This window comes from Electrophorus electricus, chromosome 6 (assembly GCF_041902795.1).
Source record: "Electrophorus electricus isolate QZ-2024a chromosome 6, ASM4190279v1, whole genome shotgun sequence".
Lineage (NCBI taxonomy): Eukaryota > Metazoa > Chordata > Actinopteri > Gymnotiformes > Gymnotidae > Electrophorus > Electrophorus electricus.
This window is the reverse complement of record NC_137502.1, coordinates 22774099-22801093: the sequence shown is the minus strand read 5'-3', so window position 1 is coordinate 22801093 and position 26995 is coordinate 22774099. Positions and strand designations below refer to the sequence as shown.

The 26995-nt window shown below is 48.4% G+C and overlaps 1 protein-coding gene and 1 long non-coding RNA gene across 8 annotated transcripts in view; one reads left to right on the top strand and one right to left on the bottom strand.

Moving 5' to 3' along the window:
• Positions 1-6794, bottom strand: part of cdon (cell adhesion associated, oncogene regulated) — a 37009-nt gene extending 30215 nt beyond the window's left edge. For all 5 annotated transcript variants that reach the window (XM_081716009.1, XM_081716007.1, XM_081716008.1 and 2 more), the window contains exon 1: positions 6419-6794. The gene's annotated coding sequence lies outside the window, so the exon portion shown is untranslated. The remainder of the gene's footprint in view (positions 1-6418) is intronic.
• A 29-nt stretch (positions 6795-6823) lies between these two features.
• LOC113585912 (uncharacterized) overlaps positions 6824-26995 on the top strand; it is a 33337-nt gene continuing 13165 nt past the window's right edge. For 2 of the 3 annotated variants that reach the window (XR_014124178.1, XR_014124177.1), the window contains exons 1-2: positions 6824-7086; positions 7350-7450. This is a non-coding gene — a long non-coding RNA (uncharacterized LOC113585912). Of the gene's footprint in view, positions 7087-7349; positions 7451-12334; positions 13594-26995 lie in introns of those variants that run through there. The other variant, XR_003411556.3, reaches the window with a different exon arrangement.

Here is a 26995-nt window from a genome sequence, read left to right as displayed (position 1 = left end):
AGCACTGCAGCTGACTTCATGGATCTTATTAGGCAACACTGGAGTATTTTACAGCCTTCAAAAAACACAGAACGCATTCCTACCCTGTCAACTATAAAACTCACAGACACATATTTGAAGTCCACAGTGAGGGCCGTGGCCTGACAAACCTGGACTACACTGGAATGAATTGCAGTCCAGCAAATCCAGGAGACTAACCATCATCTTGAAAAATGACACACCGAAATGAAACAGTGAACTCGAGACAAAGAAGCGGGGCTTAGTGACTACTGCAATCTTGTCTTCTGATAGGACAGACAGCAACTTAGTCACCATCAATAAAGTAGGGTGGTGCTGACCGGTCGAGGGGCTGTTACCATTGGTTGGGTGCACTTCCATGACTACAGATACCCTGCAAAGTCATCAGTGTGATACCTTGAGAGATGTCTTCTGATATGGAGTATTTTTCGACTGCTCTGGGGGAAGCATTATGTCTGAATCGGAATTTGAAAGAGAAATCCCGCCCGAAGCGAAGCATCTGGCCCGTGTCCAGCCCTGATTTTACCTTTCTGCTCGCATTTGCTTTTGATCTGCCTTCTAGGTTTTGGCTGCAAACCTTTTCCTTTGTCTCCTGAAATCCCCTGAAACACATTATCCTGAAACGCATTATCCTGTCACGGGTCTTCAAGAACAGGATGTCATACCAAACCAGGCGCCTCGATGTCCCTTTGTTAGCGCCAGGCAACTCATCTAGCATATCAGTGGATGCCAAACAACACATAACCTCTGCTTCAAACCCATCTCGTCCTCTCCGCCGCCACCACACTTCAGTTCATTCTTTCTGGGATAGTGCTGCAATAAGTGTGAATAATGACCTGGGCTTGCGGGATCTGACGGGCCACCCGGGTGAAAGCTGCTTCTGGAAAGTAAGTCACCATGCGCGAGACCTTTTTCATGCTACCCCATCCGCATGGAGTAGCTCAGTCTGCGCTGAATGAGCAAAACTGAAAAACGACGGGACGACTTCTCAGCGATGATGATTAATGAACTCTGCAGGAAAACACCAAGGACACCACGAGCAAGGGGGTACTGTAACATTTTCATGTCATTAATGTGTTAGATAAAAATAAGTTAATTGTTTTTTTGGTTTTTTTTTTTTAAAAAAGCTTGAAAGTTGGGAAAACCTGTGCTTTTAGTATCTTTAACAAACTCTTTCTGTGAGGAGTGGAGCAACTCGGCATGGTTGTGGCTGCCTGGTGAACGGGAGAACCTGGAGTGCTTTACATCCGCCGCTGGCCCCGAACCAGAAGTCCCTGGTGGGCAGCTAACCACAGCCTGGGGCAGTTTTAGGGGCTCTCCCCATCAGGACAGCGCTCCATGAGCCTGTGCTCTGGTGCCCTTCTCTCTCCACGGCGGGAATGCATGAGCGCAGCACACACACACGTCGCACGCGACGGAGCGTGTGAACCCCGCTGCCTCGTTTCATCGGGTCGTCTCGTCTCACGGCTGATCCTGTTAGAGCAGGCAGAACAGACATGCCAGATTGACAGGCCAGCCACCAAATGAGTGAGCAGCTCCAGCCCGCTTTCATCCCGGACAGAGGCCGGGTTAGTGGAGCTAGCGGAGTTAGTGAGGTTAGCAGACCGCGTAACATCTGCGTGGCGGCAAAGAAGTGTCCCAAAATACACCCAGCTTGAGCCCCCCCCCCTCTCTCTCTCCCCCTCCCTCCCTCCCTCCTCTCCCTCCTCTCCCTCTCTCTCTCTCCCCCTCCCTCCCTCCTCTCCCTCTCTCTCTCCCTCTCCCTCCCTCCCTCCTCTCCCTCTCTCTCTCTCTCTCCCCCTCCCTCCCTCCTCTCCCTCTCTCTCTCTCTCCCTCCCTCCCTCCCTCCTCTCCCTCTCTCTCTCTCCCTCTCCCTCCCTCCTCTCCCTCTCTCTCTCTCTCTCCCCCTCCCTCCCTCCTCTCCCTCTCTCTCTCTCTCCCTCCCTCCCTCCCTCCCTCCTCTCCCTCTCTCTCTCTCTCCCTCTCCCTCCCGCCTCTCCCTCTCTCTCTCTCTCCCCCTCCCTCCCTCCCTCCTCTCCCTCTCTCTCTCTCTCTCTCCCCCTCCCTCCCTCCCTCCCTCCTCTCCCTCTCTCTCTCTCTCTCTCCCCCTCCCTCCCTCCTCTCCCTCTCTCTCTCTCTCCCTCCTTCCCTCCCTCCTCTCCTCTCTCTCTCTCTCTCCCTCTCTCCCCCTCCCTCCATCTCCCTCTCCCTCTCGTGGAAACACATTCTCCCTCTCACAACACCAAACACACCAAAGTCCTGAAACCATCCTCCGGAGCCACTGCGATGCTGCTCCTCTGTTTCTCCCAGACAGGCACGGCGCTTCCCTGCCACTTCCCTCCTCCGGCGCTCCTGAGTAGGTTGGAGGATGTGCACCGGGCTCATACGTCACAGAGAGTTGAGCGACTTGCCTTACGCAAGCCTACATTCAAATTGGCCACTTAGCATTCCTCCCGAGTCCCCACATGTGCTCAGCATTAGCCAGAATGCTTTAAATCACCCAAACATTATTCTAGCCCTCATAATGGCGAAGGGGTTTAAAGTCAGTATGATAAGTGCTGGCATGCTAATGTTTTATTAATGCCCGTAGTCTGGTCCGGAGACACCGATGGGACGTGGCTTTGATATGGCAGGATGCAGCCCAGCTCTCGCTCAGGCCTTCCATCGAAATCCGCCCCTCCCGCCATGGTACTCACACCGCCCGGGCGGAGCCATGGCGTGGTCTTTCAGGGACGATCCTTCACAGCCCTGTTCCGCTGAACGCTTTAAGTGCGCGTTTCTAAGTGCAGCCCCCATGTAAGAAACGTCATATGGACACGCTGGTCTCATACGGGTGTCATTACTCTACAGTGGCAGAAGCTAAATAAACAAAGGGCATTTGAGAGACGTGGGGGCTTAATAAAACAGTATCTATTGCAGGGGCTTCTGGACCTGGAAACTGATCAAAGTGAGAGACGGAGCAAAGAATATTTAAAATAATAAATAAATACATAAAACAAAATCAGTGAAACAAAAAGCCTTGTTATCTACTATGGTGCATCTTAGCTGTATCTCACCGGCCTGGAGCAGTTGCTAAGCAGTGCAAAGGAAATATCAAAGGGTGTAAATGGGTTGGAGTGAAAATACAAATCTTTCTCATTAAACAACAGCAGGAAAAAGTGGCTCAGAAAAGGAAATCTGTTTTTGCCAAGAAGCAGCTTATGACACAGTGTAGACAGTTTGCCTCTTTGACATTTATCACCCAACTACAGGTGTGTGTAATTATAACTGTGAATATACCCCACATTAAGAGTCCTACTTTCAAAACATCAATTCATTTAAAAGTAGCACTTTTATAAAGTGCAGGACAGTGATTTGCCATGTGGTAACTGTGATATGAAACTATATGTACTGCATGTTTTTGCCAGCAAAGCTTTGCTGTCTTTCTCTGAACTTTCCAAAAAGATAAACCGAATAGACAAAAAGAAAGAGCAAGGGAGAAAGCAAGAAAGAGAGAGCGAGAGAGAGAGTTGATGTGCTCCACAACAGGCTGAGTTTCTTGACTGAGTAGATTATAAAGCTGTAATCTAGACCAGGTCAACGCCCTTGCTGGCTGACTGTAGTATAGACCAGGTCAACGCCCTCGCTGGCTGACTGTAGTATAGACCAGGTCAACGCCCTTGCTGGCTGACTGTAGTATAGACCAGGTCAGCGCCCTTGCTGGCTGACTGTAGTATAGACCAGGTCAGCTCCCTTGCTGGCTGACTGTAGTATAGACCAGGTCAACGCCCTTGCTGGCTGACTGTAGTATAGACCAGGTCAACGCCCTTGCTGGCTGACTGTAGTATAGACCAGGTCAGCTCCCTTGCTGGCTGACTGTAGTATAGACCAGGTCAGCACCCTTGCTGGCTGACTGTAGTATAGACCAGGTCAACGCCCTTGCTGGCTGACTGTAATATAGACCAGGTCAGCTCCCTTGCTGGCTGACTGTAGTATAGACCAGGTCAGCTCCCTTGCTGGCTGACTGTAGTATAGACCAGGTCAACGCCCTTGCTGGCTGACTGTAGTATAGAGCAGGTCAACGCCCTTGCTGGCTGACTGTAGTATAGACCAGGTCAGCGCCCTTGCTGGCTGACTGTAGTATAGACCAGGTCAACGCCCTTGCTGGCTGACTGTAGTATAGACCAGGTCAACGCCCTTGCTGGCTGACTGTAGTATAGACCAGGTCAACACCCTTGCTGGCTGACTGTAATATAGACCAGGTCAGCTCCCTTGCTGGCTGACTGTAGTATAGACCAGGTCAACACCCTTGCTGGCTGACTGTAATATAGACCAGGTCAGCTCCCTTGCTGGCTGACTGTAGTATAGACCAGGTCAACACCCTTGCTGGCTGACTGTAGTATAGACCAGGTCAGCTCCCTTGCTGGCTGACTGTAGTATAGACCAGGTCAGCTCCCTTGCTGGCTGACTGTAATATAGACCAGGTCAGCTCCCTTGCTGGCTGACTGTAGTATAGACCAGGTCAGCTCCCTTGCTGGCTGACTGTAGTATAGACCAGGTCAACACCCTTGCTGGCTGACTGTAGTATAGAGCAGGTCAACGCCCTTGCTGGCTGACTGTAGTATAGAGCAGGTCAGCTCCCTTGCTGGCTGACTGTAGTATAGAGCAGGTCAGCGCCCTTGCTGGCTGACTGTAGTATAGACCAGGTCAACACCCTTCCTGGCTGACTGTAGTATAGACCAGGTCAACACCCTTGCTGGCTGACTGTAGTATAGAGCAGGTCAACGCCCTTGCTGGCTGACTGTAGTATAGAGCAGGTCAGTCCCTCATACTGTATGGTGATGGTGCAGGCTGAAGTGTTTAAAAGGAGTCTCCCAGAACTTTTTACAAACTTCTATGTGGTGGTATCTCTCTCTCTCTCTCTTTCTCTCTCTCTCTCTCTCTCTCTGACTCTGTCTAGGGAAGCAGGAGGGTTTTGTTGCGTGACGGTGGCGTTGCCTTAACCTCTCCTATCAGACCAAAGCCGCTCAGAAGTCTCATGTAGGCATCCGTTTACGTCTCTTTAGAAGCAGCACATCAAAAGCCACCCTGGAGGGGAAGAGCGAGAGCTCTCCTGACAGCCACAAACAGTGCGCTTGCAAATCCATATCCCCAATCCATCATTTCACTGTAGAAATGTATGGTGACTAGTAGCTACACGGGCAACGATAACTTTCCCTTCAATCCTGTTTAATGAATGAAAGTTAATGAATGATTCCCTTTTCTCCCTGTGTTCTGAGAGCATGTGTAATATGTAATTAGGATCATAATTTCCTTAGAAATACATAGCCTGTTTTATTAATTATTATTATATTATTGACATCTTAAAATGAAGTCCATAAAACGGGTTTAATTACGTTTGCGACTGACATTTGAAAGAAAGAAACAGGAAAAATACCCTTCATCTTTTTAGAAAGTAAAAACGATTCCTGCAGCCTATAACACGGTTTAGTTTAATATAAATTCCCACATGTGCCATTTTCTAAACACCGTTGTGTTATTCATTTTTCAGTTTAATGGCTTTTGTGTGGTTTTTTTCTGACTAGAATGTTCTTTTGAGTCAGACAGATATTCGGTTTCAAGAATGTCCCAGTTAAGAGGTCTGTAAGATTAATGTTAGGGGCTTTTCCAATAGTCCGTCGTTTATAATAATTTAAATGAAAAAAAAAAAAAAAAAAGTTTAAGTGCATAATTAAAAATGATCATTGACTTCCTCAAGACGCAATTTGCCAGGCGTTAAATTGGCTCGTATAAAACACGGATGTCAATTTTGGAGCAAATTATAAGTAAATATCAAAAAAAAAAAAAAGTCAAGACGATTTGGTCAAGAGTCGGCCCAGCTGCTGATAACGGCTCAAAGTCGGCTGGCTATAAAGTAAACTTTAAAAAGTGGCATAAATAATCAGCAGATGATAAATGGTATGAGCTATTTAGAAACAAACGAAAAGTGAAATTCGCTGTTGTCCTATTAATGAGTGTCACAGTCCCCAGCTAACTCAAAAGATCACAAAGAGCCTTGACGGACGGGCCGGCATAACTTCACCAGTTGTTTCATGTTTTCATATTCAAGATTACTCGGAGAGGTTTCAGCCGCATCCATGGCGCCCCCTTTTCTAATAAGAGAAAGCAAAAGAAGCCTCGTCTTCTGCTGTAAAATCACAATTAATATGGAAGTGCTGGGCATGGAAAATAACCGGACCCTGCATGAAAATAAACAGCGTGCTCAAGTAAAAACACTTCCAGTGATTCATAAGGTGAACGTGTATGTGTGTGTGTGTACGAAATTCACCCACTCCAAAACAAGCGAGCACTCTTATAACGCGTTTCGGTGCTTTCGCCCATGCGATACACACACAGCCTCCAAGCCGGAGTTTGTACTCACCTTCGGACGGAGAGAAAACGCGGAGAACAGCCGGACACACTAGAAGAAAAAAGCATTCTTAGGCCGGTTGATCCGTACTGGGCCCTCCATTAGACACGGGCGCAAAGTGCAGGGCAATAGGGAAAAGGAAAAACGGAGAGACAGAGTAAGTTTAGCTCTAGGCAGAGGCGACTGCGACTGCGTTACTAGTCGGCGCGACGGCTGGAGTACCAGGTCAACGCGACAAAGTCGGCAAAACTCGCAAACGTTAAAACGACCGGTGCGGACTGGACGCCTCGCTCGCTTTCTTGTGCTGCGTGCTCGCCCTCGCGCTACAACTGTCTTTTTCTGCACGCACACACATCCTCGAGGCGAGTGTCGAATTGCTCAGCAAATCACGGCGGCGAAGCGCAAGGCTGCTCGTCGGAGCAGGAATGTTCTGACTCTGCGGCCCAGTGCGCTGGAGGCGTAGCGAGGGGGTCCGGGGGGGGGCGGCTGCCCTATCGCCACTGCGTTAACAAGCTTTCACCATCGGACTAAAGGAATATTACTGGCCGCCCCTGCGCCCCACGCCACGGTCCAGCGCAACAATTTGCCTCCTAGTCGTGAGCATTTCGTATACCTGCTCATCTCCCCTGGGCTAAATCCCGCACCACAACGTTTCTTGAACTAAGTAAGCCTATTACACCGTAAGTATAATGTAACGATCTACGTTTAATAACTTGTTACAATGGCGCGTAACAAGATATAAAACTGGTAACGATGCCACGCGGATGCTTATGTTGTTTAACTATTTTTACATCAGTTGAAAAGCATCGATATGGTGAAATATCACTCAAGCAGTAAACAATTATGAAACTAAACATGAACATAATTAAGGTTACTGGAATCCGTCCGGACTACGGTGTCAACATTTTGGTTTAAAGGACAGTGTCTCTGTGTTCTGTTTAAGAATGTAACGGTGATACGAGGAATCATGAAACAGGAAGTAGCAGGTGGGGCCTGTCACACGTGCTCCTGACCTTCAGTTGTGCTGGTGCATTCAGGAAGTAGGTGAGATATGTGTACACACATACTTCATTCACTGTTAGCAAACCTAAACAAAAGGTGGGCTAGCTTTCACAGATACTGCCCATTCTGTGTTTTGACCACGTGAGAAAGTCCCATGATGAAAACATAGCGGGCGCGTGGCGTAGGAAGCGTCTTCTCGGCATGGGGCGGCTGGTCCAGTAACAAGGATCCATGCTGGACAAACTAACGCCCACCTCCTGGTGTGTTTGTGTGTGTGTGTGTGTGTGTGTTTGTTTGTATGTTTGTAATGCTTGGTTGGGGCTTGTTGGCAGGTTAGGCGTGTGTGAAATAGTCGTCTGTTGTGCATGTGGCCGTGTGTACACACCTATAATCGCAGTCCTGTGCTGTGGTTATGAGCAGGCCATGTGGAGCAGGACTGCAGTTGTGGACTGCCTCCGGACAGCTAAGGCCAACGTGACTCAGACTCTCCTATATCCGCTTTCAGTTGTCCAAACCTAGAGAGACAGGGAGAGAGTTAGAGAGAGTTAGAGAGAGAGAGAGAGAGAGAGAGAGAGAGAGAGAGAGATTTAGAGAGAAAGGGAGAAAGAGATTTAGAGGGAGTTAGAGAAAGAGAGGGATAGAGTTAGAGAAAAAAATACACCGATGGGTAGAGAGTTGGGGATGATAACTGATAATCTGGGAAGGAGTGTTTTCTGCCAAAAAACAGTGTAACATCCCAACATGCCCCTGTCAGTAAGGTCCCCCGCCACAGGTGCAGCACAGGTGAGGGTCTGCACACAACGCAGGTGAGGGTCTACATGGAACACAGGTGAGGGACTGTATGGAACACAGGTGAAGGTCTATATGGAGCACAGGTGAGGGACTGTATGGAACACAGGTGAAGGTCTATATGGAGCACAGGTGAGGGACTGTATGGAACACAGGTGAAGGTCTATATGGAGCACAGGTGAGGGACTGTATGGAACACAGGTGAAGGTCTATATGGAGCACAGGTGAGGGTCTGCACACAGCACACTCTCTGTCCCCCACTCTCTGCATCCTTCTGTCTCTGATGTGGTTTAGCAAAAGTGAGACGGAGTGCAAGGCAAGCTATGAGGGTGGGGGTAGGGGCAGAGGGCGATTGGACACACGTCACATGCGAAAGACCAGAAAGTGGACAGACCACATGGAGGTGGTTCTGCTCTCAAAAACCAGATGAGAGAGGTCAGGACCAGGGAGAGAGAGAGAGACAGAGAGAGAGCTGAGAAGAGAGAGAGACAGAGGAGAGAGGAGGGGAGGAGGAAAGAGAGAGAAAAAGAGAAGTAGAGCGTTCCACATGCCAGAACCAAGTGAAATTACGCTCCCTTGATCCACTGTGTGCGTTTTTCTCTCAAGACCTGCCTGAGTCGAACATGTGACAGTTACGGCCTAACATGACCTAACCACCAGCATATCCCAACCTCTCCCAAAAATAAACACTTTAAGATTATCATCCACATTCCAGCCATAAAACCTCTTAAAATAAATGTCTGTGTTAATGCTGGAACTCTTTCACCCTACCAGTGCTAGCTATCTGACCTTTTATAGTTCAGGGTGTGTGCATGTCAGTGTGTTAGAGTGTGTGTCAACAGTGTGTTTACGAGCTGCAAAACAGGCCAGTTCAGGGCTGTTGCTGTCAGCAGGTTCCATGATGCTCTGGTTCACCACGTCAGAAGGCCATTTTAGATAGGAGGAGTGCCATCAGCCTCATAGGCCACACTGGGTTAAGCTCAGAGGTCAAGGGTCAAGGTACACTGCTAAATCAAACCAGGAGGAGTGAAGATGGTTTAACCTTGTGCAAGAATGCACGTGTGTGTGAGAGAGAGAGAGAGAGAGAGAGAGAGAGAGAGAGAGAGAGAGAGAGAGAGAGAGAGAGAGCACACACCCCCATTATAACTCTTAGATACTGTGTTTGTGGACAAATAATTAATGAAACTGCAGCAATTGATGACAGCAGCAAGCTCTGGGATATCCTGTCAGGGAGTGTAATGAAAGAAAAGGCGTTGTGATGTAAGGGTGATTTTCCTTTCCTATTGGACATCTGTAAACATTCACCAAATAGAGGCCTTTACACTGCAGCTAATTTTGAAAAATGCATTTTTTCACATCCTTCATTACATTTAGCTCTCAGCCAGGATGTGACCTATGTGGTGCAAAAGATAAAATTAAATTTTTTTGTTAAATATACAAAGGTTTAATAGCAACTTATTTTGTGGGGGAAAAAAAGCTAAAGTCTTCTTTTTTTATCAGGCAGTGCTGAAGACATTTAGTGATGATCCAGCTCTAGTAAATAGTGTCCAGAAACCCTTTCCTCCCTATTTTACAACATACGTAACCAATCTGCCCCAGGAAGACCATATATCTTGGTTCAGACAGGTGTGTGTGTGTGTGTGTGTGTGTGTGTGTGATATGAGACCCCTACTCTCCATCTGGTTTGTGCATCACTTTGCCTAGATCACGTTATCCATCCTGGTCTCTCTGGGAGTTTCATCAGTATGTAACATCTCACTTATTCACACATCTTCCAGCGCACATGCTCATACGGCTCATCTGTACAGGGCAGCGTGGTGGGAAGGGCCCAAACACAGCTGCAGGAGGGAAGCGCATGTAGTCCGGCACTTTCATCCTGGCCCCTTGCTCCTGTCTGTCTCCGAGAGTACACATATGCACGTGCACACACATGGCTGCACACGCAGACATTCACCCACACACACACAGTCTCTTTCTCTCGCGCGCGCTCGCTCTCTCTCTCTCTCTCTTGCTCTCTGTCTCTCTCTCACACACACCCACACACACACATGCATGCACATACTCTCTGTCACTCACACACACACACACACACACACACACATTGAAATACCTTTTACATCTGATATTAAAATGCAACCCCAATCAAATTTTAGCAAATGTTCAACAGGAAGTCAAATTTAACCTCTTGGTACATGAGTCAAATACTGGTGACTCTTAGCTACCCAACCTTAATCCTTAACTCTGCTGCTCCTCTATCTGTGGCAGTAAAGGTCCATATTTTCCCTCTTAAAAACAGAAGTTGGATAGTGACTCCACCCTTTGGCCCAATAAGAGGTCAAACTGAGGAGGTGAGTTTAATTTAAGGTTATTTACCTCTGGATTTTAACGATCAGCAGAGGAAGCACATAAACAAGGGGTCCATAAACAATCCAGCCCAGGTCAGCGAGAGTCTGAACTGCATGACCCATACACATGGTAATCGCACGAGAACATAGCATAGGTAAGCATTGCCGACATCTTTAAGGCTAACTGAGTCCTCTTTCACGCTGATGCTAACACTAGTATCAAACCCACTCACATTTCAAGTAACATATTTTAACTCATTTCCAGTTAAAATACACTTCACCTGCAGACACAAACACAATGGTGGACAGACACACACACACACACACACACACACACACACACAGAAATACTAATTCTCCATTTCAGACCATGCTGAAAGTAGTCATGCATTCTCAGGCCTAATAATACCATTAATCCCAAACCTATCCCACCTCCCACACTAACCCCAGGAAACCGCTTCTCCCTCTGCTCATCTCCTACTGTCCCTGTGTTCACATACGAACCAATCGATCACCCATTCAGCACCCCGTACCCATGACACACACACACTTCTTTTAGCTCAGTAGACATCCTCTAAGGTTTCCTACTCTGAGGGCAGGGAGGTCAGGTGGAAAGGTAATGAGCCAGGTGCCCCGTCTCTGAGCTGGAGGACGGCCCGTCAGCCGGCCCGTGCGGACAGCAGCAAGGCTGCGGAAACGTCACGGGTTCACTGTCAAAGGCATGAATGGACGTGAAGGACGAGGTGATGAGAGGGATTACAGCTTTGTTTCTTTCACACACACACATGCACACACACACACACACACACACACACACACGCACACGCTTATCAGCTCTTGCTCACGCCTGTCTCACAACAGAGAGGGTAGTCATGGAAACAGGAAGTGAGCCACAAGCCTGCAAGATGGCCACCAGCATGTGAATGAAGGGCATTCCTCAACCATGTGTGTGTGGGTGTGTGCGTGCGAGTGTGCGCCGCGTGTGTGCTTGTGTGGGCGTGTGTGCGTGTGCGTGTGTGTGAAGGGAGAGGGGACGAGTAGGGATTTACTCCAAACCCAGCAGTTACCGGGAGCATAGCTGTCCATGCACTGTTCCACAGCTCCCCCTTGGAGAGTGGCACTTATCCAGGCCATTTTAGTCAAGTCTTCAAATCTTGCCCCCAGTACACAAGAAGTGTGTATGCTGCATTCCAGGTTTGACTATAAATTCTGCTGTGAACAGGAGAAAATGCAAAACCTTTGGGGTCTTCAAACTAGTTTTTCAAACAGAGTTTGTGCATAAAACTGCTATTCAAAAAAGATTATGAGACAGGCAGCAATGCAGGTTTAGGGAAAAGCAGAGATGTGTCTGATGCTGTGTGTATTGTGGGGTGTGTTGTATGTTGGGCAGTGTGTTATGTGTTGGGAAGTGTGTTGTGTTTTGGGGAGTGTGTTGGGTTGTGTGTGTTGTGAATTGGAGAGTGTGTTGTGTGTTCGGGAGTGTGTGTTGTGTAAAGGGAAGTCTGAGCTGAGATGTGTGTTGAGGAGAGTGTGTGTTGTGTGTTTGGGAGTGTGTGTTGTGTGCTGGGAAGAGTGTGCATCATGTGTTTGGGAGTGTGTGTTGTGTGTTTGGGAGAGTGTGCTCTGTACTGGGAAAAAAATAGCTTGCAGGCAGCATAAATCAACCCAGAGAAACACTTACCACTCTGGAATGCACTATGAGACCTTTCAGGGAGAATAAACACACGCACACATACACACTCTCTTCTGGCATTAGTTGTAAGACCAACATCAATCACTCTGTGTCCTTTAGATGAGACGCCAACACTGATATCAGCATTCTGAAGGCAGTGTCATGGCAACCAGCTGATTTTAAACGTCTCTTGGAATGCAAAGGTGTCTCTCCATCTCATATTTGTCTCCATCTCATATTTCTTTACCTGATGGATATAACTAGATAATCACAATGAAGTCTCTCACACAGCAAAAAGGATAAGTGTGTGATAAGTGTTAGTGAGCATGTGTGCTTGTTTATGTGTGTTTTGTCTGGCCATACCCTTCCATGTAGTACAGTATCTAATCACAAGATGGCTAAGCCTTTGATATGAAAGGTGCAGAGCGGATCTTTGGAGCCCAGGGCCAGCAGATCACTGGAGCCCAGTGCCAGCGGATCACTGGAGCCCAGTGCCAGCGGATCACTGGAGCCCAGGGCCAGCGGATGACTGGAGCCCAGGGCCAGCGGATCACTGGAGCCCAGGGCCAGCGGATCACTGGAGCCCAGGCCCAGCAGATCACTGGAGCCCAGGGCCAGCAGATCAATCCTCTCCACAGGATGAGAAGCCCAACTCATGAGCAGATATGTCACTGGACAGCCTGATGCTGATGTCTTAATTTTTTTTTCACCCCCAGTATCTCAGTGTAAGTGCAACCCCCCACTAACCCCTCCTGTCCTCATACCAGAGCGCGCATCCGAACCCGTGGACAATCATCTCCAGCCTCTCTGGCCCCACGCTCTGCAGGCTCCCCTCACTATGCCTGTTCCATAAGCATAAATTGCTGCTCCCCGGGGACAGCCCAGGAGACGACCGGCCCGAGAGGAGAGAGATGGAACTGTCTGGAGCAGCTCCTGTTTCAAATTAGCTTCGCTGGACAAAAGTCACCACAGAAAGCAGGCCCTGAAAATCGACTTCGGAGGCTCGGTGGACCAAGGGGTGGAGAACCAGAGCGTGGAGGCTCTCCCGAGCTGGTGGAGGCGCTACACGTGGACTGGGCCAGGCGTGTCTGGACTGGGGCATGGAGAGGTAGCTTGCAGGCTTGTTACAGTGGAACTGGGATCATTCTCCACAGAGGCCAGTATATCCCAGATCTCCATTTCCCATCTTACCTGCTCCTCTTAACCTCCAGTGTCTGTGTAAAACTCCTTGGTCATGTGACAGTTAAAATGTGACACCACTTGCTTTCAGCTCCGCCAGGATTGGCTGGCGGAAGATAACATACAGAGGAAGTATTATTATCTCTTGATGGTTATGCATCTGCACAGTCTATAATTAAAATAATTGAGAACTTAATTCATGTCAGGGGCTTAGTCGTTTGCTTGTTATTCATTATGTCACGTGACTTTTGCTAGTTGACGAGTCATTGGCTGGGGAAAGGACGGGTTTTGAAAAAAAGGCCCATCTGAGATTTTTTTGGTTTGCCTGTTGTAATTGGAGGGAATCTGAAGTCCCAGGGGAGAAGGGTGAGGTTCTGAGAGGGAGCACTCTGAAGGTGCAGTCGCAGTCGGGTATAGTCAGAAGGCGTGGGTTGTTTAGGAAGATGCGGACCAGTGGCTACACTACCTCAATGAAACCTGGAGCTATCACTCACACTAACCTTAACATAATAAAACATGTCCTCAAATCCCTTTTTTTTATTCTTAAAATTTGATCTCCTCTGAGACTTTGGTTTGACAGCTAGCCTCCAGGAGTTAAGGCTGCTCACCAAAAAAGCAGCCGATCTCCCCCCTCACAGCGGCGTTCAGCTCCAAGCGCTCATAAATAACCAGCGCTGAACCACAACACCAACACTTAACCTGCAGGAAATGGATCACAACATGTTTGAAACATGCCAAAAGAAACTGCAGCTTGAAACTGAAGAAACTGAAGAAGCACTAGCAGCCTTTCACAGGAACATTTCGTGGACACTCATGTCCATGTGGTTTTTTTTTTTGGTAAACATAATATGCTAGTTTAGGGAGAATTGTTGCCATAACCCATTTGCATTCCACAGTAGCATTTTTACGCTTTACTGAACTTTTAACACCAAGGTCTAATCCTGTCTCCTCTAATGGTTCCCATAAATCCAAGCCAGGCTGGCCCCAGCTCCGCCCCTTCTGCCCCTTTTCTCATTAGGGCTCACACCTCACTGTGTTGGACCCAGCTGAGGGTGCCCCGCCCCCGCCCCTACCTCCGCCCCCCGCCTTTGCCCCGCCCACAACACACAGCTGGCCTGTCCTGACACTCCTTCACCTCATCTTACCCCTCTGGACTAGTGGCAAGAAAACCAGTCCAGACACGTGATGGAGCAAAAGACATCAGTAAAGAAAGGTAATAAACAGAAGGAGAGGAAAGGAGGGAGAGAGAGAGAGAAGGATTGAGAGGAGGTGAAAAATCGAGAGAGGGAGTATTTGATTATCATTCAGAGCATGACATCCGCATTAGGAAGATCAGAAATTAGAGATAATAAAATTATGGAAATAGTTATATCATGTTTCTGTTTATGACTGTGGTCTTCCTTTTGGTTTGTCTTCCTGTCCTGTTGATCACAGTTATAGCTTGCAGGCATTCCATGTTTATAGAAAAATGTCCCAGCCTTTGAAGTGGAATATAAAGAGAGATTTATATTTATTTAGTCCTGCCATTTCCATAAAAACGCTTCAGTAAATCTGCACTGATACAGTGAAAACCTTCATAAAGATGAAACTCTTGAGCCTTGTTCATACGGAGATTCCTTCTGCAGTGACATGCCACACAAACACGCACACGCACGCAGTCAAACACACTCCTCACTGAGCCAAACGTCCGTGTGACTAGCGGCTAGCGGACAGCACCTGGCGTGGGACAGCACGCCACTCTCCCTACCCCACCCTTATCTCCACCCGCCCTCCACCCTCCAACTTCATTTAATTAGGACGCTGAGAAAGAGAGAGAGTGAGCATGTGTGTGTGCACGCGTGTGTGTGCGTGTGTGAGAGAGAGGGAGAGAGAGAGAGAGAGAGAGAGAGAGCTGTCTCGTCTGGCTTGGGCTTCCACCCTTAGCCCTGACGCCCTCAGCTCCCTTCTGCTTCCATTTCCTGTCCCTCTTCCTGCTGGCTGCTGGTATGCCGCGGTGTCATGGTGAATCCCATGCTGATAATCTCCCATGATGCAACAGCAATCGCTCCGATCGCCCCGGCTCTGAGAGCGAAAGCAGACAGAGCACTGAATCCAGGGGAGGACCTCATTTCCCAGGGAACCAGCGCTGCTGAGATAAGGAATGGTGGGGGCTAGTGGAGTCTTCCTCGAGCTGGTAGTCATCATCACCTCAGTGTGTTATCCTCACACCTCAGTCTGTGGGCTCATGAGGAGATGAAAGCTAGACCCAAAAGGAGGAGGTCATAAAGTGTTATTGTACACATTAATGATGCTTACCTGAAGCCATCGCACACACGTTTGATGTGGTGATGCGGTTACGCGGCTGTCTGCGAAAAGGAAAATACACCACAGCATTCTCTTTTTCCACCACTTTCCCCTGGATTTCTGGTGTGCAGGAGTCTCGAGGTATTAGAAAATCACTCTGGGGTGTGGGAGGCAAAGAAAGTCACGACTTTTTTTGGGGGGGGGAACGTTTTTCCATCTTGGAAATAAAAATGGAGAGCGAAGAAAGGAAGAGGAGGAGAAAGGGAGAGAGGCAGACAGGGAGAGACGTGGAGGTGGAGGAGGTGTCTCCCCACACCAGCGACAGATAGATGGTGATGGGGTGGCACTTGGTTTTCATTAGGTGCTCTGATCCTCAGCCCTATACTTCACTCTCTCTCTCTCTCTCTCTCTCTTTCTCTCTCTCCCTTTCCACCCCCCTCCCACCTCAATTTCTAAGCTGACTCTCTCTCTGAAGGAACTGTACAAAATTACTCCTGAGAGGAAAAAAACCAAAAAAACAAAACATATAGTTCCACTCTCTCCAGTGTATTTCTTTAATATCCTCTTCAGACTTGAAGTCTCCCCTTTGCACTTTTTTCTTAAACAATCCCTGCCATCTCCGCTGTAGGAGTTACAGTGGAATTCTAGTTGAGCGCAAGCTCTGCACCTATGCCCAGCACTCAGGATGTGCATCTGTGGGTTCGAACAGTCCTGGGCCCCCAGGGAGAGGTGAGGGAGCTTTTCGCCTGCTGGGACAGGGCAGCAGAGTGGGACTCCCATTTCGTTTGCTGCCTACTGTGCATACCAGTGCAGAGTTGAACACCAATGAAATAAGGGCCAGATGTGCGTCGCTGAGCCAGGGTGTAGCTGTGAGGACCACAAGCAGGAGGCTGGTGGAGCACCGCGGGGATGTGGACGGGCTCGTGGGAGCTCCCCGCGGCCTGCTGTCCGGGACGCATGGGTACCAGCCCCCTGTGCTATAAACACAACCAGATCCACTCTTCATTCCTCCCTCACTATCACTCCCTCCATTTCTCTCTCTTTCTGCCTCTCTGTCTATCTTCAAGGGCCGGGCTGATTGTAAAACACAGCCTCATTGTGTGTGCCTGTGGGTGTGTGTGTGTGCGCACCAAGTGCAGCTACAATTTTAGTTGATCAGGCCCATCTGTTTTCTCAAACCATTGCCCTCTGACCTCTGAGTTCTAAAAAGCTGACAGTGTTCGTTATATTCATCAGAAGTATAATGTCTCCCACTTCAGCCCTCTGATCCCCTACAGCCTGGTGCTGTTACACGCCCCCCCCCCCCCCCGCCCCCCCGCCCCAGGCCTGTTACGATTCTACAGCATCATCCTGCCAGCCTCCTACAATATGGTCCTGTTACTCACATTTATCCCAGTCTTGTTATTCTGCTCTAACCATTAAAATAGAAGCTGGAGAGGAATACAGAGAGTTGGCGCACCACTGATGGGCACGCCGGTGTACATGTGAGCTCCAGGGGAAAACTCCGTGCTGAGCCGTGTCCTCCGAGCTGGGCTCTGGGACACCAACATCTGCCCTTGCATGTGACTTCCTGTTTCTGAGCGATAAAAGAGCACAATGCTGCCAAGGCAGCCATAACTTCTACAGGCCACTAATTTAAGGGCCCCCTGCAGACATTGCAAATAATTCCATGAGATTTTTAAAAAACGTTTGGCTGTGTGTGTGTGTGTGTGTGTGCCTGCGTGCGTGTGAGAGATACTGTAGAGTCAACAGAGAAGAATAATCAGAAAACACCATCTCCTCTTTCAGTGAACATCCTCTTTTATCAAAGAAACATCACCAACAACAAAAGACGGATTAACTCAACAGGGAAAATGAGGGAAGGCTTACTCAAAAACACACATATATCACAAAGACAGCAAAACACATTCATACTTTCGACTCGGACCAAAAAGAGAAAGTCGTGACAAAATGTTCCACAATCCACAATTAAACTAACTCACAAACAAATTTAGCATTACATTCAAACTGTATAAAGTCTGCAGAGAGGCCCAAGGCATTCTGGTTGTCCTCCCCACACTCCTCTCCGCTCTCCCTACGGTCTGGTGGCGGCCTCGACAACACAGTGTGTAAGCGGGAGGACGTAGTAGCAGAAGATGAAGGAGAGGAGGAGGAGGAGAAGGAGGAAGGGGGTGTTGGTGGCGGCCTTTGACTCATGCCACATGAGAACATTTTAAAATAGCGAGCTGCAGTGATTAGCAGAGATATGCTATCTGTTGCTCCATGCCGGAGGCCTCGTGCTCCCCATTAGGTCAGGGTCTTTAATCAGGCCAACCAGTCATGCAGGGCTTTCCAATTTCAGCTTGCAGCAGTCATCTCTATCTCCCCGTCTCTCGTCTCAGCAAACAAGCCAGCAAATGGGCTACGTCTGCGCGGTGTCAGACTGTCAGGCTTATCACAGCCTGCACAGGCGAAAGTGAACCCAGCAGGGTGGGGGGGCGGGGTTTGCGGTTTGGGGCGGGGTCAGGGGCGGGCCTGAGAAGCAACATCTGCTTTGGCGAAAATATTGTGAAAAAAATAAATAAATATAAAGCAATAAACGACCGCTCTGTACACAAACAGTCACACTCCGTACACAAACAGTCATGCTCCGTACACAAACGGACACCTGGGAGCTAACAGGAATTAGTGAGCGGCGCAGGGCGGCCAGGGTAAGGAAGCGCAGTGTGTTGCCACTCCGTGAAAACTGGAACGCGCGTGTTTGGAGTTTTGGCGGCCTGCGTCACCACTACGGAAGTGTGTTTATTTACACTGCAGCTGCTACCTCTCCATGCCATTCCGTATTTCTCTGCTCCTCTCCTAATCTCTCCTCCAGTCCTTGTGCTACAATGTAACACGTTACTGTAATCTAATTATTTTCCCTTTTCTCTCCTTCTCTCTTCCCCTCGTCCTAAAAAAGTGGACCTGCTGCGCCGGAGCACACTTTAGCCCATGGACTGGGTCTGTCTGGCTGTGTGTGCCTATACCAAATTCTTTAATAACTACATTTTAAACAGCGTAGTTTTAAACAGAGGACATTTTGTGTATTTTTCTGTGTTTTGGAATTGGGGAAGTTACAGGTGTGTGTGTGTGTGTGTGTGTGTGTGTGTGTGTGTGTGTGTGTGTGTGTGCAGATGTAAGTAGTGGAATGTTTGTCTGTGTCTATAATGAGTTAGGTACATATACAGTATATGTGTATAGTCTTTGTTGGGAGGCTGTCTAGAAGTATGAGGGTGTGTGTGTGTGTGTGTCTGTGTGTGTGTGTGTGTGTGTGTGTTTGTGTGCGTGTGTGTGCGTGTGTGTGTGTGTGTGTGTGTGTGTGTGTGTGTGTGTGTGTGTTTGTGTGCGTGTGTGTGTGTGTGTGAGAGAGAGAGAAAGAGAGAGAGGGAAAGAGAGAGAGGAAGAGAAGGAGACCATCCAGCAGTGGGACAGAGTGGGGCAGGAGTCTCTCAGATCCCCTGCTGTAGGCGGAACATCTGCCCGCTCATTGGAACCAATCAGAGTGGAGAGACCCAGGCCGTGACGAATCAGGCTGCTCCGTGATCTTTTCATGGAATCCTGGGGTGGAGCTGGAACAAAGGCAGTCAGCGGCCCCTCCCCTTCCCCTCCCTCTCCCCCCACCCTTTCCGGCTTTGATATCGTAGACCCCCACGAGGAGACCCCCCCCCCCATCCGTAATCCCACGGATCATGACAGAAAAATGACAGACTTAGCATCTGAACGTGGGCCACGCATATGAAAGGCTGTCTGTTTTGCCCTCTCATACCCGGAGCCGGACAAGCCCTTCAGGGGCCCTTTGAGGGGATACGTGGAAGGTGAGGTTTGGGTGCATTCCTTGTTGCCCATAGGAAAGGCCATTGTTACGAAGATCCGACCCCATTGGCAGCTCCCCGGCCGTGCCAACAGGTCGCCGGCCAAGGTGCAGAGATGCTCGGGCGTGGCCCGGACCGTGGATGCCCGTGCCGCGACGGAGCTCAGCCACCACTGGTCTGCCGCTCTCTCGGGGCAAAGCTGGAAATGACAGATCTGTGATTCATCTTGAGACAGAGTGAGAAACACACTGCCCAGACATGAGACACCGTTTCCCATTCCACCCCCTCCTGAAAGTTGAGAGCTGGAGAGGGATGAGCACAAATGGAAACAAAGGGAGACAGAGATGGAAAGTGGGTGAGAGAGGGAGAGAGGGAGAGAGAAAGATAATATTATTAACGTATCGTTCTCATTTTTCTTAATTTTGAAAACGCTCATTCTTGTTTTAATATTGCTTTGGCAACGCTGCAAATGAATATGGTCATGGCAGAGAGAGACGCAGTGAGACAGTGTGCACAGAGAGTAAAAAAGCTCCATGAGACGTCAGCGACTCCACAACTTCAGGAAACCAAACAGACAGACAGTCTCACAAGAATTAGGCCATAAGTAGGCCTCTCTCTCTCTCTCTCTCTCTCTCTCTCTCTCTCTCTCTCTCTCTCTCTCTCTCTCTCTCTCTCTCTCCCTCTCTCTCTCTCTGTCTCTCTCTCTCTCTTCTTGTGCCAGTGCCGAGCTCAGTAATGGCATGCAGTCTCCCTGACATCTGAGCAGCTATGGCATACAGCATTGCACCTTACCGCTTCAGAAATCTCCAGGTAATTATGGGATGGAGTAACCGAGAGACCGATAGACAGGGGTGGGGTGGGGTCTGAGCGAGGAGAGATAGATGGGGGCACATTTATGAGTGTGGAATCATGCCCAGTGACACAGTACGCATCCATGTGAGGCTGAGCGACTGAGAATGACAGACCATACCCAGGTCCTGTTACGCCCTGCTCTGACATGCCAGCACGCTCACTGGCACCAGACAGACGATCACAGTGTGCTGCACACACACACACACACACACACACACACACATGCATGCACCTCTTCCTGCTCTTATAGTTCACCCTGAGGTTGCATGATTATGTTATAGGGAATATCAAGACATACAGCTTAGACACATCTTAGAAAACACTGCTTAGGGCATATTTTGAAAAAACTTTATATTAATTGCTGAGATGTCATCTAGATACACACACAAGCACAGTGTTCTAAGCAGGAAACCCTCTTTGAAATGGTAAGGTAGTGTGTTTTACTGACTCGAGGCAAGTCTAAATGTGAAAATTAACGTTAAAGAATGCGTAAAGGAACAGATGCAAACAATGCCAGTAGTCTCCTCTGTGTGTAATCTAGGCTGACATATATCCCTTCACCCCCTCTGACACACACACAAACACACACACCCTCTTTTCATGAGCCCTAATGACTGCATTATGTTTGGTGCTAATTTTAACATATGAGGTAAGGTTAGCGCACTAATGGCTGTAATAACAGCTCCCCTAGACTGATGCTTTAGTGCTCCTGCTCTGATCTGAACCGATTATGCCCCCCTCCACCTGGGCGGAGGCAGGGCACATGTAGGCGGGCATCATCCGTGCCAGCCCCGACCAGGCCGTAACCGGCCGCTCCCCCATGCCAGCTCCAGCATGTCCCTGTTGGTGCGAGCTGGAATGCCCTCAGGACTGGACCCACCCCGCGGCCCACGCAATCGGCGCCCGCAGGCCGGTTACCCGGCACGCTGATGCTTTCATCCACCCGCTCCTGTCAACTTCACTTTAGCTAATTGGTGTTTCTGGTGACGATGCCCTGACCCTCCACCCCTCCGCCCTTCTGCGCCGCTCAGATCGGCCCCTCACCAGGCTGCGCTGGCCCCTACACCAGCCCCCACACTAGGCCTACGCTGGCCCCAGCGATGGGCCCCACACTCACCCTGCCCTCACGCTTTCTCAGAGGGGCAGGACGCAGTTTCTGAGCCGCACTGCCCCCTCCCCGCCTCCTCGTGACCTGGGCCGCTCCCGTATCGTGGCCAGTCACACATACATAATAAAAGTTGCTACAGAATTGCCTACAGCAGCGCATCACACCAGGATTACTGCACCTAGTTTAGTTCCTTATCCCTCTCCATAGGTCATGAGTGGACTCACTCAAATCATCAAGTCTGTTGCATCAAACGTGCTGGAACATGAAACCCTGTGTTCCAGTGCGCCAGGACCCTGCGTAAACACAGATGTTTGTGTTCCAATGCTCTAGGACCCTGCGTAATGGGCGCCAGGTCCCCATTTCTCAAAGGCTCACTGCATAATATAAGTCCCTGCATGGTATCTGTTAGAATATGGCATCCAGAATGCAGAAATGCTCACTGTGAAGTTTGGGTCAGTGGGAATAAGAGCAGGGAAACACAGGGGAGGGGGTGCGGAGTGGAATGACCTCTCCTTGGGGGGGGGGGGGGTTGTGAAATGAACTCTCCTCTGGAAAGGGGGGTGGAAGATGGACTCCATGAGGAGACATGAGTAGTGCAAGAGGTTGAGGAAGGAGAGAGAGAGAGAAGACAGGATTCTTTATCACTGCAAGGGATGGTGGGTGGGAGGAATAAATGGAGAAAGCAGAGGAGAGTGGGGAGACAGAGAGAGAGAGAGAGAGAGAGAGGGAGAGGAGAAGAGAGAGAGACAGGCGTAGTCAGGAAGGCACAGTGGCTGATGGGTAATTTATAGCACAGAAAGGCTTGTAGGGTGAAAAACATTATTTTAGCAGCTCCCACATCGTAATAGAAGCCAGATGTGCAGGGATTAACAAAGCCCATTCCTCCTCTCTCTCCCTCTCTCTCCCTCTCTCCCTCTCTCCTTCTCTTTCATCCTCTCTTTATTCATCCCTCCCTCTGCTCCTTCCTCTGTCTGTCTCTTCATTTTTCTCTCATTCATTCTCGACGAGCCCGTTTCTCTTCTAGCTCGTAAAGTCTCGTGCTCTGGTGGTCATGAGAAGTCAGTGAGCCGTCCTCCCTCAGTGAAGCGGAGCGCATCAGCTGAGGGGTTAAGGCACGCAGAAGCCGAGGCACCCGATTGAAGATTAGCACTCGATAGGTCAGACGCTAGATCGGATTCTTACATCACGCTCCTTAGCCCAGCCCAAGGGAGAAAGCTTGCACTCCGCTAGCAAAGCAAAACGAATCTTTGTCTGCTGTCCCGATCAAACGCCTGCTGATGTCACCTTGTTCCATTCCCTTGCTGCTGGCGACAGTTGCTAAGGTATACTTTTGCATGGCAACAAAATAAGCTGAAACAACTGTGTGCTCCATCCAAGACAAAGTTACTTAATGGGATGATGTCACAGTGTAAGTAAAGTATAACATGCACCACCTGCATGTTCCGTGAATATGCAATAAACTCGTTTTAATGACTGACGAGTCAGAGAAACCAGAGTCCAAGTACAATATTTACAGCTTTGTTTCCTGTACACCAGTCTGTACTGGCACCAGTAACACCTGACCCTTTCACTTTAAGGCCTGACATACCTCTGACCCTCTGCTGCTGAAAACTCAGTAATAGTCAGGTCTCCAGAATATAACCTATAAAACAACTCATAATTTTAAACCATGAACAACCAGCGATTTACCAAGCTCATTAGGAAGTTGTTTTTGGACCGACGATGTCTAGGTCAGGACATGTAGGCCTCAGGTTCCGACTAGAGATCCCGCAAGATGTCATGAGATCCTATGACAGGAGCCATTTTGTTATGACACCTCTGCCCGTGTTTCCCACCAGTGCTCAGGCCACCCAGCTGTCTGCTGAGCTTTTCAGACTCAGCACTTTTCAAACTCAGCACAAAACAGTCCTGATAGTTTTTAAAGGGCAGAGTACATTAAGACTAAAGTAGCTCTATTACAAGAGGATAAGGACAATAGGGGCTGGCTCTCCTCCACAGAGCAGCCTCACAGGCAGAGTGAAGGGCTGGCTCTCCTCCACAGAGCAGCCTCACAGGCAGAGTGAAGGGCTGACTATCCTCAATAGATCAGCCTCAGAGGCAGAGTGAAGGGCTGACTCTCCTCCACAGAGCAGCCTCATAGGCAGAGTGAAGGGCTGACTCTCCTCCACAGAGCAGCCTCACAGGCAGAGTGAAGGGCTGACTATCCTCAATAGATCAGCCTCAGAGGCAGAGTGAAGGGCTGACTCTCCTCCACAGAGCAGCCTCGCAGGCAGAGTGAAGGGCTGACTATCCTCAATAGATCAGCCTCAGAGGCAGAGTGAAGGGCTGACTCTCCTCCACAGAGCAGCCTCACAGGCAGAGTGAAGGGCTGACTATCCTCAATAGATCAGCCTCAGAGGCAGAGTGAAGGGCTGACTCTCCTCCATAGAGCAGCCTTACAGGCAGAGTGAAGGGCTGACTCTCCTCCATAGAGCAGCCTCAGAGGCAGAGTGAAGGGCTGACTCTCCTCCATAGAGCAGCCTCAGAGGCAGAGTGAAGGGCTGACTCTCCTCCATAGATCAGCCTCACAGGCAGAGTGAAGGGCTGACTATCCTCAGTAGATCAGCCTCAGAGGCAGAGTGAAGGGCTGACTCTCCTCCATAGAGCAGCCTCAGAGGCAGAGTGAAGGGCTGACTCTCCTCCATAGAGCAGCCTCACAGGCTGTGTGGAGCAGTGCGAGGGACAGATGGGCCACAGCCCGTTTAAACCCATTAATCACCGCAGCACGCCAGAGGAAGAGAGCCAGCGAATGCCCCTGGAGTGCTGAGCCTGGACAGAGAAAAGACAAACAAAACAACCCCATCGCAGCCTCTCCACAAAGACGCCTTCTTCAGAACCAGCATTTTAGGTGAAGCGGATCAGGTGATTTTCTTCCCATTGAGCACAAGACAAGAGAACGATGATACCGCAGACAGAAACTAGCCAGCATGTGTGTGTGTGCGTGTGTGCACAAGTATGTGTAAGGCAAGTATTGTGTGTGGGAGAAAGTGTAAGTGGTTTTGCAGTGATCCAGGGAAAACGCCGGAGTGTGAAAGGCTCCCGAGCGAGTGTGTGTTTATGGTTGGAGTTTGTGTTTGTTTACATACAGTAGGTCAGTTTAGACAGAGAATGGCATGTATGTGTGTGTGTGTGTGTTTGTATGTGTACATGCATGTGTGCAGTGTGTTTGGTTGTATGCGTGTGTACTGTGTGTGTGTGTGTGTGTGTGTGTGTGTGTGTGTGTGTGTGTGTGTGTGTGTGTGTGTGTGTATGTGTGTGTGTGTTAGCAGCAGTGTGAATGGCAGCTGAAAGATGAGCTCTCTGATCTCTCTGGCTCTCCTGCTGTCCAGCTGTCTCTCTCTCTCTCTCTCTCTCTCTCTCTCTCTCTCTCTCTCTCTCTCTTGCTGGCACTCTCCTGCCCTGCAGGCAGCCATACCCAGCCCTGGCTCCAGCCAACACCTCCTCACTGCTGGAGACCAGGCATGCCAATTTAGCATATGAGAGAGAGAGAGAGAGAGAGAGAGAGAGAGAGAGAATCTTGGAGAAGCACAAGTAAGGTTTGCTATCTGCAGTGGTCTCATCCTTTCATCAAGTCACACCCTCATCTTTAAGCTGCTTCACTGGACATCAGTACAGCGAGATAACTAACAAATTCTCACATCCCGCACTTAGTTTAAGTTTTACTAGGAGGGATGCAGAATGAGGGGAAGAGAGACAGAGAGAGAGGGCGGCGTAATCCTCTCATCCACGCCTGTGTCTTGTTGTGTATGAATGTCTGGCCTGTCACCCCAACAGATGAGACAGTGACCTCTGACCCAGCATCCCGACTAGTCTCAAGTGTCCAGACCTTATGGAGTCTTATTGTATGTATATGAAAGGATAACAACAAGAATGCAGTCATTTTCCCTCTCTCTCTCTCTTCATCTCCCCCCCCTCTCTTTCTCTCCAATAATCTGTCCCGAAGAGTAGCTAGGCATGACCCATGGCTAGTTATGCATAGCTAAAATAGTATTATATTCTAAACAAATATATCCAATTGAGGCGTTCATGAAGCAGAGGAGTGCAGATTCAATGAATGAGAGAGTGAAAGAGCTTCCTGCAGTTTAAGTATATATATATAGAAAAGGCATAATGTATCATATATATTATGCATAGATCATAATTAGACAGCTGGATAGAGCTATTAAATCTATATACATCAGTAACTATATCTAAATAGTAGTACAGGAACTACAGTAGCTATGTTTAATGGTGATGAGTACAGTAACTAGAGTAGTTGTATTTAATGGTGATGAGTACAGTAACTACAGTAGCAGTTTTAATGGTTGATGAGTACACTAATAACAGTAGCTGTGTTTAGTGGTGATGTGTATAGTAGCTACAGTAGATATGTTCAGTGTTGATGTGTAGTAGCTACAGTAGATATGTTTAGTGGTGATGTGTATAGTAGCTACAGTAGATATGTTTAGTGTTGATGTGTATAGTAGCTACAGTAGATATGTTTAGTGTTGATGTGTATAGTAGCTACAGTAGATGTGTTTAGTGTTGATATGTATAGTAGCTACAGTAGATGTGTTTAGTGGTGATGAGTATAGTAGCTACAGTAGATATGTTTAGTGTTGATATGTATAGTAGCTACAGTAGATATGTTTAGTGTTGATGAGTATAGTAGCTACAGTAGATATGTTTAGTGTTGATATGTATAGTAGCTACAGTAGATGTGTTTAGTGGTGATGTGTATAGTAGCTACAGTAGATGTGTTTAGTGTTGATGTGTATAGTAGCTACAGTAGATGTGTTTAGTGTTGATATGTATAGTAGCTACAGTAGATATGTTTAGTGGTGATGAGTATAGTAGCTACAGTAGATGTGTTTAGTGTTGATATGTATAGTAGCTACAGTAGATATGTTTAGTGGTGATGTGTATAGTAGCTACAGTAGATATGTTTAGTGTTGATGTGTATAGTAGCTACAGTAGATGTGTTTAGTGTTGATGTGTATAGTAGCTACAGTAGATGTGTTTAGTGTTGATATGTATAGTAGCTACAGTAGATATGTTTAGTGTTGATGAGTATAGTAGCTACAGTAGATATGTTTAGTGTTGATATGTATAGTAGCTACAGTAGATGTGTTTAGTGGTGATGTGTATAGTAGCTACAGTAGATGTGTTTAGTGTTGATGTGTATAGTAGCTACAGTAGATATGTTTAGTGTTGATATGTATAGTAGCTACAGTAGATGTGTTTAGTGGTGATGAGTATAGTAGCTACAGTAGATATATTTAGTGGTGATGAGTACAGCGGCTACAGTAGATGTGTTTAGTGTTGATATGTATAGTAGCTACAGTAGATATGTTTAGTGGTGATGTGTATAGTAGCTACAGTAGATATGTTTAGTGTTGATGTGTATAGTAGCTACAGTAGATATGTTTAGTGTTGATGTGTATAGTAGCTACAGTAGATATGTTTAGTGTTGATGTGTATAGTAGCTACAGTAGATGTGTTTAGTGTTGA